Source organism: Tupaia chinensis, unplaced genomic scaffold, assembly GCF_000334495.1.
Source record: "Tupaia chinensis unplaced genomic scaffold, TupChi_1.0 Scaffold147773_1, whole genome shotgun sequence".
NCBI lineage: Eukaryota > Metazoa > Chordata > Mammalia > Scandentia > Tupaiidae > Tupaia > Tupaia belangeri.
This window is the reverse complement of record NW_006207624.1, coordinates 258641-269815: the sequence shown is the minus strand read 5'-3', so window position 1 is coordinate 269815 and position 11175 is coordinate 258641.

The window sequence follows — 11175 nt, the reverse complement described above, 5'->3', positions numbered from 1 at the left end:
TAACAGTCTTTCCTTCACATATTTGGGTGCTCATGTGTTAGGTGCATAGATATTTATAAGTGTTATACGTTCTTGATCTATAGAGCCTTTTACTACGATATACTGCCTTCTTTGTCTCTTTGAACAGTTTTTGTTTTAAAACCTATTTTGTCAGAAATTAGTATCGCAACTCCAGCTCTTTTTTGGTTCCCATTTGCATGGAAAACCTTTCTCCAACCATTCACTTTCAGTTTATGTATGTCTTTATCCATGCGGTGGGTTTCCTATAGGCAACAGATAGAGGTTTTCTGTTGTTTTATCTATTCAGCCAGCCTGTGTCTCTTAATTGGAGAATTTAATCCATTAACATTCAATGTTATTATCCATGTTACCAGATCTGTCCCTATGTTTAAGTTGGCCATTGTCTGAGGTGTGTTTTATTTCTTTGTTTCTGGCTGTAGTTTTCCTGGAACAGTACTTTCTTCAGGGATTGTTGAAGAGCTGTTCTGGTGATAGCAAATTTGTTCAGGTTTTGTTTGAGAAGATTTTAATCTTTTTTTTTTACCCATATGAAGGATAATCTTGCAGGATATATAATCTTGCAGGATATAATAGTCTTGGTTGAAATTGTTTCTCTTGTAAAACTTTCAATACATCTTTCCATTCTTTCCTTGTTTGTATTGTTTCCTTTGAGAGGTCCAGTGTTAGCCTGATGGAATGGCCTTTGTAAGTCACTTCTTGTTTCTCTCTTGCCAGTTTCAGTATCATGTCTTTGTCTGTGGTCTTGGACAGTCTGGCTATGATATGCCTTGGGGAAGATCTTCTGAGGTTGATTCTATTTGGGGTCTTTTTTATTTCTTGGGTCTGGATTGTTGAGTGCCTCTCTAGACCTGGAAAATTTTCTTCCAAGATGTCATGGAATAGATTTTCCATGCCGTTATTAGTTTCTACACCTTCTGGGATGCCAATTATTCTGATGTTTGAGCATCTAATGGAATCTAGTGTTTCTCATATATTATCCTTGTGGGGTTTTTTTGTTGTTATTTTTCTTGATCTTTTTGGTGTTTTATTCTAGGTCAGTGGTTTTTATCTTCTACATCAGAGATTTGGTCTTCAGCATGGTTTAATTGACTTTTAATATTTTCAAGAGAGCTTTTGATTTCCTATATTACAGACTTTATCTCTAATAGTTCCACCTGATTCTTTCTCAGAGTGTCCATTTCTCCTTTCATTTCCTGGAAGGACTTCCTAATCTCCTGTAGCTCATTGTCTCTTTTCTCTTCCAACTCATAGAATTTGGTAACCATGAATGTTCGAAAGTCTTTGTCTTACATTTTGGTAACATCAACATATTTACGAGAGTTGGAGGGGAGTTACCATTTTCCTTCAATGGAGACATATTTCCTTGTTTATTCAGACCTGAGGCACTTCTACTTCTAGCTATTGGAAAATGTATTCACTTTTTTTTTTTTTTTTTGGAGAGATTGTCACTGTAGGGTGCGTGCGCTCGCCAGACAGACAGAGACATAGAGACAGAAAGCGAGAAATCACCCCCCAGGGGGGATGGTCACGCTTCTCCTCCATTCTCCTCTCGGGATCTTGGGCACACACGCACACGCGCCCGGTGTGAGTTTTAAGCCACCGGGTCCGGGACACAAACTGCGGTCGACTACGTGGGAGTCCAGCAACATAGCCATTATGCTAACTGCTGGTTCCCCTTTTCACTTTTGAATATCTCTTACGGGAACATTTTTCCAACTAGGAGTGAGTGTGTTTTTCTTCTGCTGCAAATTGATGTTTGCCGACATCTCTCTTCTGTTGTTTTTTCCAATGTGGTCTCAAGAGTGGTACTCTACTGAGGTGTCTAGGGGGTGGCTTCTTGGGCTGGGGTTCCAGGAAATGAGGTGGGGGGAGAGAAGTGTCCCTGCCTCAATGTCTCTTGCTGGCCAGAGGACTGGAGCTGGGTCTGTTGCCTGCTGCAGGGACAGGAAAGGCTAAGGGCTGTTTTTCTGGCTGGAGGTCCTGGAAGTGAGGTGGGGGGACATAGGTGTCCCTGCCTCAATGTCCCTTGCTAGCCAGAGGCCTGGAGCTGGGTCTGTCACCTGCTGCAGGGATAGGACAGGCTGTGGGAAGAGCTGTTGAAGATATTTTTATAGTTTTATCAACTGGAGTAGGGAGAAAAGTTCACATATTAGAGTAACCACTTTGTAAGCTAAATAATGTGATTGAATGTATAAAATAAAATAAAATAAATATTTAAAATTTAAAAAAATGTGAAGAGAAGTTTGCTTAAGACTTAAAGCCAAGAAAAAGGTTAGGATTCAGTTTAAACAGTAAGTACATTAAACTATCAACACTTTAAGAGAAGACAAAAATCCTTAAATCTGGAAAGCAAATCAAAGAAGGAAATCAGCCATGTTCTGTCAAAAGTCATAAAATTATATTTCATCATTTCAGTTTCATGTAATTTATCTCTTTTCTACTGAATTTGTAGTAGTGTAACTGTGGTCTGATCTTTCTGTTTACATTCTGTAAGTTAACATTCAACTCCGGACTTGTTCCTATCATTAGTCTGGCCATTTTCTTTCTTTCTTTCTTTTTTTTTTTTTCTTTTTCAGGGAGGTTTTTGTTTTGTTTGTTTTTTGTACTCTTATTTCTATGTGCCCAACTTTAGTTTTCCTGGTATGATACTCCCTTCAGCACTTCTTGGCTAGCTGGTCTGGTTTTGGTAAATTCTTTTGGGTTTTGTTTATCTGAGAATGTTTTTGTGTTTTTCCCATATGAACAATAATCTTGTCTGGTATTCTGTTCTTGGTTGAAATTATTTTTCACTTAAAACTTTGAATATTTTTTCCCATTTTTTTATTGCTCACATTGTTCCTGATGAGAGGTCCAAAGTTAGTCTGATAGGAAATCCTTTGAAAGTAACTTGCTGTTTCTCTCTTGCCAATTTTAGTATATTATCTTTGTCTGTGATTTTGGTCAATCTGGCTATGATGTGCCTTGGAGAATATCTTCTTAGGTTGATTCTATGTGGGGTCCTTTATATTTCTTGAGTCTGGATATTTTAGAGCTTCTCTAAGTTTGGAAAGTTTTCTTCCAGGATTTTAAGGAATAAATTATGAATGCCCTTATTAGTCTCCACCTTTTTGGATACAGATTATGGGATGTTTGGATATTTAATGGTATCTAATACTTCTCATATGTAGTTCCCAGGTTTTTGGCTATTTTCTCAGCCTTTGTGTACATTTTCCTAGTCCAGTGAGTCTTTCTTCTACATTTGAGATTTGATCTTCTGTACAATCTAGTCTACTTTTAATACTTTCAAGTGATTTTTTTACTTCCTGTATTATATCTTTCATCCCTAACTGCTCCATTTGATTCTTTTTTATGGTGTGTATTTCCTCTTTTAAAACATGCAAGTACTTCCTCACCTCCTGGAACTCATCGGCTCTTTACTTCTCCCTCTTCTGGAGTTTATTGTCTCTCTTCTCTTGCATCTCTGTTAGCTTTGACACTATGAATATTCTGAGTTCTTTATCAGACATTTCAGTGAGTTTCATTGTACTCTCTGTGGATGAAGAGGAATTATTTTTTTCCCTTGGGGAAGAGGTATTTTCTTGATTTCTCATATTTCTTGTGCTTCTATGGTGATTTTTGGTCATCTGATGAGTTATATGTTTCTTCCTAATTTCTAGAAGTTTAATCTGAGCATTTACAGTTCACATTCTTGAATACTCATCACACAGATATTTAGTCATTTAATGATGTCTGGAAGTTCCTGTATGTTATCTTCATTTTTTTGTTGTTGTTGTTCTTTTTAGTGACTTGATCTATGTTGGAGACTTTGTCTTCAAGGTGAGCAATTATTTCTCCTGTATGGCCCAATCTACCCAAAATGATTTTGAAAGAGATTTTCATTTCTTTTATTGTACTTTTCATGTCCAGAAATTCTATTTGAGTCTTTTTTTAAGGTGTTTATCTCTTTATTGAATTTCTCTGTCATGTCCTTGAATGATCTTCTCATTCCTGGAACTGAGTGTCTGTTCTCTCTTGCATCTCATTTAGTTTTTTCACAATTAATGTTCAGAACTCTTTTTCTAACATTTCTGTGAATTCTTTCATACTGTCCAGTGTTGGTGGGGGATGGTCACTGTGTTCCCTTTGGGAAGGGTAATTTTCTTATTTTCTCATGTTTCCCTTTTTCTGTACTTATTTTTTATCATCTATGCAGTATTCATTTCTTCCTATTTATTGGAGTAAGTTTAGTAGTATCAGTGGAGCGAATACCACCTTAGTTCCTATGTGCATTCCTGTCAGAGGACTGTGTCTTCTAAATTAGAGCAGATAAAGTTTATATAGGTAACTTCTGTTGGTTTGCTCTTCTACCAGTCTTTCAGCTTTTGATGAGCTGGGAATGAGCTAAAGAGGTGTCTTAGTGAAGAGGTTCAAGTCATGCACTGAATGCTGCCTGGGCTGAAGGCCCCAAAGTTTGAAAGTCAAATCTTGGGTTGAAACTGCACTAATAAGGTGAGACTTGCTGATACTGAAACCAAAGTCTTATAGTGAGTGGGAAGAGCCTAGGAAGCAGGTGGCACCAATGCAACTGACATTCTCCATGCAACCTTGATGGATAGGAGTGCACTCACATGGAGAGGCCTGCTGAAACAGGAGCAATAGTCTCCTGACAGATAGACCTATTGCCTTAATCTTAAGGAGGCTTTTAATCACCAGTTACCTGTGGCTTAATCCCATGCTATGTTTGCCCATTTTTCTTTCTACAGAGTATTTTTTCTACAGAACACCTTCTGTAGAGGATAGGATATTAGGAAAAAAACTATGCATGGATTTTAAACTTGTACTTCATTTCCATTTTTCCATGACCTTTTGGAACCTTCCCTCCTATGTAAATGAATAAGTTTGGTGTTCCAATAAAATTTTATTTATGAAAAAATGTGGCAGACCTTGTTTTGACAATTTCTGATTTAGATTTTCATTATTTGGTATCACCTATATGTTAGGTACCTAGTAAGCAATGAGGATAGCAAAGTAAGCAAGGTTTAATATTTACCCTGGAAAAGCTCCTGGTCTTGTGGCAGGGGGAAATGACATTGGATCAAAATGCAGGCTAGGGGCCATTCCTGTAGTGCAATAGTTAAGTTCTGTGCAGAGGAGGATGGATGACCAGGGTTTGAGTCCCAACCCCTGCCACTTACAAAACATGCTAGGCATGCAAGTGCCTAGGTTCCTGTTGGGTTGTAGAAAACCAATATGGCAATGTGACCAGGTCCTACTGTGAAGTGCTTTCATTCATTTTCTTTCTTTTGTTTGCTTGCTTTTTTTTTTCTTTCTTTCTTTCTTTCTTTCATTTGCCAGAGGGTATGTACACTTGCTGGAGAGAGAGGTATAGAGAGACAGAGAAAGATAAGAAAAGCAAGAACAAATCCCCTGTGGTAATATGGAGGTTTCTCAAAGACCTACAAATAGAACTACCATTTGATCCAGCAATCCCACTTCTGGGTATCTACCCAGGGGACAAGAGAACACTCAGTCAGGGAACCAGCAGTTAGTGTAATGGCTATGTTGCTGAACTCCCATGTAGTTGACTGCAGTTCCAGTCCTGGACCCGGTGGCTTAAACTCATGCCAGGCGTGTGTGCGTGTACTAAGATTAAAAAAACAAAAAAGGATAGGTGCTGGCGGGAGTGTGGTGACAGGGGAACTCTCTTACACTGCTGATGGGAATGTGAATTGGTCCAGCCACTGTGGAGAACAATTTGGAGGTTCCTCAAAGATCTACAAATATAACTACCATATGATCCAGCAATCCCACTCCTTGGTATCTACCCAAAGGACAGAAGAATCCTTAGTCAGAAAAGTGCTTGCACATCGGTGTTTATTGCGGCATTGTTCACAATTGCTAAGACATGGAACCAATCCAAATGTCCATGAACCAATGAATGGATTGAAAAACTGTGGCGCATATACTCTACGGAATAATACTCAGCCATAAAAAACAAGAAGACCCTGGCTTTTGACAGAAAGTGAAAGAATATGGAAGATTTACTGCTGAGTGAAGCAAGTCAGGCTATGAAAGAAAGGTATTGTATGTATTCACTTAATATATACCAACTATTCGCACTCTATGGTAGAGATAGAAATATTGGAGGGCATAAAAGCAGTGAGTATAGTTAATGATGATAAGACAGTGTGGAATGGGCCGGGAGAAAAGAAGAGTATAGAGAAAGATAGCAAGAGAATAAATAGAGAGGTGTGATATTAGTGCGACACACGTATGGTTTATTATTGGTTGCTGATAACATGTATAGTTTTCTCAATTAGATTGGTGTGAGAAGTATTCCATGTTGGGTAAAGTCTTTTTACAAGAATAATGATAGTGATTGAATGTTTAAAAAATAATTGGAATAATAATAATAATAATAATAAATAAATAAAAGCTATTGGATGATGAAGATGGGGATTTTAATGTCTCTGTATTGACTGACATGCATGATATTCCTTCTGGTAAAAAAAGTGCAATACACAGTAAAGTTAAATGTGATTCAATGTAATATAAACAAGATTATGATAATAAAAAAAGAAAAAAAAAAACCCTGTGGTATTCATGCCACAATCACTTCTCTTCCAGTTATACCTCTTTTGTAGGATTTTGGGCCCACTTGTATGTATGCCTGGCATGTTTTACAAGACACTGAATTCAGAATGCAAACTGCTCAAACATGTGAAATCCAGTTGCCTTAACCACTAAGCTATGGGTATGTAGGGTGCTTTCTCTCTCTTTCTCTGACACATGTACATGCCTTCTAGCATAAAAAAGAAATTCAAATTGGAACCAACTTGGTGGTGCAGTTGGTAGCAAACTGAACTGCAGAGGGGTAATCCATGTGGCCTACTACAGTTTTGATTCCAGGGTTGACTTTAAAGCATATCTGAAGCATGCCTAATACACTGAGGAGTTGAGGGCTGGAGAAAGCAGACTACTGTGTGACAATACTCTATTGAGGTGCTTCTTTCTCTATCCCTATTTCTCTCTCTCTCTCTAATGCACACTTGCACTATCATGAATAAAGTAAATAAACATTTTTAAAAAGTGAGGTGATAAGTTTTCCACAATAGCACCAATGGCATGTGTTCACTTTGTGATAAAGAAGGCCCCTGTTGTTATGTGCTGTGATGATGGTTCTACTATCTTAGGATGAATTATTTTGGGATAATAAATTTGATTATACTCATTCATAAATACTTCACTATGTATCTCTTTTATTAACTCTAGTTATATCCTGAGATTCTTGAAAAATAATGCTTAGAACAAATAGGATTTTGTTGATGGAAAATAACCAACTCTAAAAATAATAATTAATGTAGTTTCTTTCTTTATTTTTTTGAGAGGGTTTTGCTATAGGGCGCGTGCACTCGCCAGACAGACAGAGAGAGACAAAGAGACAGAAAGGGAGAAATCACTCCCCAGGGGGGATGGTCATGCCGCAATCCCTTCTCCTCCATTCTCCTCTCAGGATCTTGGGCACACGCGTACACGCGCCTGGTGTGAGTTCTAAGCCACCGGGTCCGGGATGCGAACTGTGGTCGACTACGTGGGAATCCAGCGACATAGCCATTATGCTAACTACTGGTTCCCAATGTAGTTTATTTCTAAGCAGAATATGAAAAACCTAAGCCTGGAAAGGAGAAAAAACATGGCTTTCTCAGGGTGATCAGGTACAGGGTGTTTTGTTTTGTTTTTTAATTTGATTTTGAGAGCAAGAGGTAGAGTTTGGAATTTAGTGAAGGATTTTCCCATTGGTCTGGCCCGAAAAGGCAGGACATGTGGAAACAGGGACTTGTAGGTTACAAGTGGGCTTACAGTTTGTAGGTTGGTGACTGAAAAAGAAAAGTTACTGAGATTAGAAAAGAATGTATTTTGAGATAAGGAAACTTAATATACATCACAAAGATACTATGCCAGAGGTAGTATGTAGGACAAATCCTGTTACCAATGGGTCAAAATGGACTGTTAATGTTTGTGGACCGACTCCCTCAGGCCATCTGGAAAGGATTTTGGAAAATAGGAGAAAGCAGTCAGATTTCTGTTCTGAGTTCCCCGTTGGCCAAAAATCATTCCTCTAAATGTATTTGTAAGCCACAAAATTGACAGGTCCCATGGGTCTAGGGAGGCTTATTCCTATGAGTCAGGTCTCACAGTGCTAGGAGGGCTCATTACTAATAGTCAGGTGTGTTGGTGCTAGGAAGACTCATTCCTAGGAGTTCTTAAGTCATCCATTGTTACAGGCAGTGGAATCCTGAGAGAAGGACATATTTGATTGATTCAGTAGCCACTTATCTCTGGGCAAAGAAAAGAGTCCGGTCTCAAAGTTCAGTAGGGGGTAGGAACAAATCTTTTTAGAGATGTGAATGGCAAAATGAAAAATACCTACTTAGTAGCAATTCATTACAATGGAAGTAAATGACAAAACAATTTTGTATTTTACATAGCATTTTAAGAGAATAAACTTATGACTGACCATGTCATATCAAGATCATTAACTTTGTAAGTCTATGATTTGAAAATATATTTGGGGACCAGCAGTTGGCGAAATGGCTATGTCGCTGGACTCCCGTGTAGTCGACTGTGGTTTGAGTCCTGGACCCAGTGGCTTAAACTCACACCAGGTGTGTGTATGTGTATGCCCAAGATCCCGAGAGGAGAATGGAAGAGAAGGGATTGCAGCATGACCATTCCCCCTGTGGGCTGATTTCTCACTTTCTGTCTCTGTCTCTCTCTGTCTTTCTGGTGAGAGCACACACCCTATAACAAAAACCTCTCCAAAAAAAGAAAAAGAAAAGAAAATATATTGTACCAATAATGTTTATGCAAATAACACCTTTAGGGAACTTCTCAGGGAAAAAAAAAGATATTAGGAGGTGGTTTTAACAAACTCTGGCCAGACCCTTCTATTACTGTCAAACAAGATCACAGAAATGTTCCAGCCTATGACCACAAGGTCACAGTGGCATGTAATCTAACCAAGGTGTCAGCCATTTGCATGATGCTGTCTTTTGACACCTCCTATACTGGACATCAAGTCTTCTAGATAGGATGGGCTCAGAGACTTCTTGGCTTTGAATCCCCACCTAGGGGTTTTATGCAATAAACTTTATATATATTTGGAAACAATCTTAAATACTCTTTCATTTAAAATACCCCAAAATAATTATCTTAAAATAATACATTTTTATTCTCTGCTTATGAATTTTTACCAAAATGACATTTTAATGTTATATAACATTTACATAGAATTACATATATTTATCTTAATTTTTACCCTTTTGTAAGCTTAATCTTTTAAAGAATTATTTATTTTACTTTCTTCTTATTATTTTTTACAATTTAGCTGGAGAGAGAGAGAGAAAGGGAAAGCAAGAAAGCAAGCTGCCAGGTCTGGGACTCGAACCAGAGTCAGCCATGTAGGAGTCCAGCATCTTAACCACCACTTCACCTGCTGGGCCCCATTTCCTTAGTTTTTTATAAGTAAGAAATTTGACTTGTCATATACCAAATATTTTTAATGTTCAATTTTTAAACAATTTTTCTAAAGATAGAACAAAATAATCCTATAGACCCATTTTTTTTTGTCTCTATAAGAGTTAGAAGCCAAGTGAAAAACTTTAGTTTATATTAACTAAAGTACTTTAACTTAAAAGATGACAAGTATTTTACCATTATTAATTTAACATAACATAATTCCTTTTAAGATCTAAAATTACCTGAAAATTGTATAACATCATACTTACAATCACCAGATTTATCTTTAAAAACCATATGTCTATGCTGTCTAAATAATAAAAGGTACCAGAAAGTCAGTTATTCATTTCTCTATTAACTTTTTATAACATGTTAGATATGTATACTATATGGATATTAGATATTTACCTTAAGTTACTGATAACTCTGAAATCTATTTTTATTAAATCAATAATACCAGAACAAATATGACATTTGATTGGTAAAACTTAGGCTGACAATTATGAAGATATCTTCAATTTAATCCTTAAATTTGTAGCTGGCTTATTTACTTAAATTACATGAATTTGAAAGCATTTGGATTAAATGCTATGAGCACTCTTTATTTACAAGTCAAATTTAATAGAATTCCTTACGGACTTTGCCATATAAACATAACATACAACATATATAAACATGTGCATAACACAAAAGAACATATAAGTGAGTTATAGAAGTATTACTGTGTTAAAACAAACTCACACTTCCCACCTGTTTTTTGACACCAGGAAGGTTATCTTCTTTTTGATATCCTAGATACACAAATTTACCCCTGGATAGAACATAAAGTTAACATTCAGGCAGTGCATCTAGATATGGATACTAATTTCTTCAAAGACCATCCTGGTCATGTGAGATGAAATCATTAAATTCCTCACATGAAAGATGTGCAAATGCAGGAAAAAAAAGAAAAGAAAAACTGCAAGAAAACAAAACAAAGAAGCTAGCTAGATACTATGACAGACCTTCCCCTACTAAAATATTCTTTACCAACATCTAGGAAATAAATGTCAACACCTAACCTCATGGCTAAGGCAGTTAGCCTTCTCTGGCAGTTTCCAACTCAAATGTCTTTCAGGTTTGGGGGTGAATTTTATCCCTATTAGAACTCTTTACTTTTCTATTTAAAACTTCTCTTTTCCTACTTCACATTTGTTTGTGTTTTTTTTTTTCATTCTGTGTCCCAGAACACGTCTCAGAGGTTTGAACCCAGAATCTAAGATTTTATACCCTTTTAGCTCAACTTTCCCTTCCTATAGCAGCACGTCTTCTGGCAGACAACTTGCTCCCTGCAAGCTCCTTTGAGCAGCAAGCACTAAGTTTGTCAATGAGCCAGCATTTCTCTTCAATGTGATAACTAGTTCTGCAAGTCACTCCTCTTCTCACATAAAGTCAGCTTCTCAAAGTCTGAACAAGCTAAAAACAAACAAACAAACAAACAAACAAACAAAAAACAAAAACAAAAAAACTCCACTGACACAGATAAAAAAAATATCCAAAACCCCTCACCTCAGTCTTTTATGGGCTACATATTTTCCAGGACTCATTCCTTGCCTGGGAACTCTGATCTTTCTTCCCTCTCTTAACTCTCCACGTCATTATTCCTTCTGTGTCTAT